Here is a 4,383-nt window from a genome sequence, read left to right on the forward strand (position 1 = left end):
GATGTCTTTAAATTCTTGTTCGAGCAAATCATCTGCAGGTTCGGGATACCAGCCTCCATAGTCTCTAAAAAATGGCAAACAGTTGGAAGGAAAGAACATAGACATGCTCTTCAACACCTTCAATATTCAGAAAAACAAGTCTACTCTAATATATCCTAAGAGCAATGGACAAGCGGAGGCCACTAATAAGACGATAAAAATGAACTTAAAAAAGAAGCTGGGGGTATACAAGAAAACATGGTGCGAGCAGTTGCATAATGTCCTTTGGGCCTTCCGTACTACTATAAGGGCAGCCACAGGAGAAACTCCATTCTTACTAACCTACGGAGCCGAAGCAGTCATCCCAACGGAGATAATACTGTCAACAACGAAGATAGAGGCATGGGAAAAGAATCTGACAACAGATCTTATGCTGGAAAAGCTTGATGACCTTGAAGAAATGCGGGAAGTAGCTCTGCAAAGGATGGTAAACTACCAACGAAGGCTGGCTCGTGAATACAACAAACGAGTAATTCCTAGAAACTTTGTGGTCGAAGAATACGTACTACGTCAAATACCACCATATCAAAGGAAGAAAGAGTGGGGGAAGCTATCTACGACATGGGACAGACCCTACGTTATACACGATATTGCTGGAAAGGGTTCATACTACTTAAGAAATCTCAAAGGGTAAGTATTGCAACACCCTTGGAATGCAATGCACCTAAAGAAGTATTACCCGTAAGAGAATGGTTATAACTCAGGAGAAGAAGGGAAGGGGAAATATCCCTCCATGTTCTATCCCTGATCAAAGGTATTACAAACCAAATTAATCAATTAAAGAAACTTTTTTCTAAGAAAGAGTGCATGTTGATTAAATACAAATTGGGTTAGAAAAGACACCCTCTGTCAGAATTGACGATGAGGCAAGGCACGGCATAACTGCGCATATGTCAATCTCGGATCCTAAAGGCAAATGAATCCCACTGAAAGGCAAATAAGAAGCAATATATCCCACAAAGAGAGATACCTTGTCAAAGTAAAGCAGCAATCGTGCTGAACGCGTAGGGTTACAGGAAAATTATTATCCACGTAGGATCCCTCGCCACCACGGTACCTTCTGGCCAAAGGATACTTGGGTAGGATGATGAATGTTCCACCAAAGGTTAAAAACACCTTAGCACCTTGTAATGACTCTAATGTGCATACAATTAGACATAATACGTCTATATATATATAATAATAAATGTACTAAAATAAGTACTACCAAAATAAAACTAACACATCTCAAAGTTGCAGATGACGAAGGTTCAGAAAATAACGAAGGATTGTTTCAAGGAAAGGAGACAACAAAGGCCCCTCATCTAGGGGCACAATAAATCAAAAGAGTTCGGTTGAAAACAAGGTCAGCATAAAACAATCAAGGGTAAGGAAGGCGAGGGAAGACAACACCCTCAGCTTGGAGCTCAGCCTCCGCAAAAGAATTGTTAATATAGTCAATGGCAGAACGCTTGAACTGCGCCTCCATTTGGGAAGCTTGCGCCGCTAGGTCCGAAGCCGATTTCTGACGAAGCTACCTAATCTGAGAGCTAAGCTGATCATTAGCATGCTGAAGCGCCTCAGCTTTAAACTTAGAAGCAGCATCAAACTGGAGAGATATCTCCAGCTGAGATATCTGGCCCTCAAGGCGGTTAATCTTGGCGTTAGCACCCACCAACTGCTCTTGGAGGCCTGCAGACACAAAGGGTATCAGCAACAAGAAAAAGGAGCTAAAGATACAAAGGATTCTACGGAAAAAATAATTGTCCTAAGCTACCTTCGGCATGACTAAGGGACTCTTCTAAACTATGTTGAGCCTCAGCAAGGTCTACCTCAGCCGCATCAAGGTCTTCCACAAGGGTATCCCTCTCCGTCCGAAGATCATCAACATCTATCCGGAGCGAAGCATTCTCAGAGGATAAAACTTGGTACACATTATCTAACTCTTCAAACCTTTTTACTAAGGATGCATGAGACATGGAAGAAGGCACGGAGCTGGCATCAAGAAGCTTGTTCTTAAGAGAACAGACCCCAGAAGTTAAAACATTACGCTATGCAGTAACCGCAGCTAAAGAAGCACAAACAGCTTCAAAATCGACATGATATTTCTTGCGAATAATTTCTTGGGCAGAGAGACGCTTCTCGGCTAAGGAAATATCCTCCATTTGCTTTAAAATGAGACTCTCCTTCCAGCAAAGGGATTCGTCACACTCCTCACGAAGCGAAGCCATCTGCTTCACTAAGTCTTCATTATGAGCGGACTCAAGGAAAAGCTGGGCCTCATAATGAACAGTTACGTTCATTAGCCTATCAGACTTCTTTTGATAATACCAAACATCGGAGGTTAACTTGGCCACTTGAAATCGAAGACATCTAAGTTCACTAGAGCTGCCGGCTAGGAGACGAAAGTTTCCTTAGGACTATTCAACCAGAAAGTAAAGAAAAAAGCTAAGGAGAAGAAGAAACAAACCTATGGCTTTAGAAGACTCGGCAGCTAAGACAGCATCAGTATATTTGCGACCATCCTCGGAAACCTTAGCAGCATTATTAGCTCTCTCAAGAGACAATAAACAAGCTTCCAGAGATCTCTGGGTTTTCCTCAGATCATCCTACAACGAAGATATCTTAGCAGCAGAAGCAGCATCACTCGACGAAGGATGCTGAGCAACGGCAGGAGCATACTCTTGACGAGCACGTTCCAGCAGGGCAGTCAAATGACTGCATTTAGCCTTATAAACCTTGAATAAGGTATAACCAACATTGATCTGCTTGCAAAGATGCAAACAAAGGAGTATAAGGACGGACGAAGGATCAGATTAAGAAGAAAAACGATAAGGTAAGAATCACTTACTGAGAACGCTGAAAGACGGGGGAGGAAGTTAGCGTAGATATCCATGAAAGCCTACATATCTTGGATGCTACACCTACGGATATCACCAAAGCTCTGACTGGAGCGGAGACAATCAGGGTCAAAGCACAAATCTTTGGCAGCACGATACTGGGAAGATAACACGTCCAGCTGTGAAGCTATCTCAAAAGAACTACCAAGATAATGATGATCAACTCAAACAGAAAAGGGACCCTTGAAATCCCGCAGGATGGCCTCAATAATAGCGTCATCGGAACTACCCAAGCTCAAGCTCTCCGGCAACCTACCTTGGCTAGATTCAGTGGTAACTCCCTCGTTTGTTTGAACACGAACAAGGGCACGACTGCTGAACCCTCACCACGACGAAGAGATGGCATGGTGGAAGAGCTAGGAATAGAAAGAGGAGCTTGAGAGACGCCCAAATCCATGTCACCGGCAGAAGGAAGATTACCCAGCCCGGTCCCATCTGGTGACGAAGGTGGGGGTCCAACAGATTTGCTAGCGGGGGCAGTAGAAACAGACTGAGCACTCCCGAGTGAAGCATGAACATCATTGAAGGAGAAGCTGGCTAGTGAAATCATAACCTTCTTCTTCTGCTGAGAATCTGAGCTACCAGCCCTCACCGTGGGGGTAACAACCTTAGCAAACGAACCACTTGATTGAAGGGTGGTAGCAGGAGATGAAGGGAGACTCTTATAAGCCACAACAACAGCTCCAGCAGCAGCAGGAATAGCGGGAAAAGCTTTGCTAGGAGCAGAAAACGAAGGCATCTTCAAGGATAACGTAGGTGCATGGGCTTGAACGCTAACAGGCTCTACTGACTGAGCACCAATACCAACAAGAAGGTTCTCATCCTCAACTGAAGCAGCTCGGACGGGGCTAGGGTTATCTTTGGCAAAATCCTCCTCAATATCATCCAAATGAGGACTAAGGCCAGTACCCTTGATATCCTCCATGTCTTCGTCACCGGGTCCCTCACCAGCAGCCTTGGGATCATCATCCAAAGCATCAAGATCAATCACGGTCTTCAACTTACCCTTCCTCTGAGAAGACTGTAAAGAAACACATGCGTCAGCTAAGAATCGGGGGCAAGGTACTAAGGAACTTACAAGCACAAAGGTATGATAATGATCCTTACCTCCGCAGGCGTTTCAACCAAAGCCTTTCTCTTCTTAGTCCTTGTGGTCACAGAATTACCAGCAGTGCCTGGAGCAGTGCCATCAGAAGAAGCAGGGGCATACTGCAAAAGAAGACCATTAGAATAAAGATATCAAAGAAGATAAAGATATCTAAGAAGACAAAGATATTAACAGCAAAGATACCTCGTGAGAAGCAGCAAGATTAAAAATCCAAGGATGATACCCATCATACTTCTCAGGAAAAGAATGAGCTGAACGAGGGACTGAGGGGTCCGCAGTGGTGAAACAATAAGCCCAAGGACCAACCACACGAAGAGGAGTACGAGCCCAACGATCATCATGATCAAGACGAATGCA

This window comes from Papaver somniferum, chromosome 3, assembly GCF_003573695.1.
Source record: "Papaver somniferum cultivar HN1 chromosome 3, ASM357369v1, whole genome shotgun sequence".
Classification (NCBI taxonomy): Eukaryota; Viridiplantae; Streptophyta; class Magnoliopsida; order Ranunculales; family Papaveraceae; genus Papaver; species Papaver somniferum.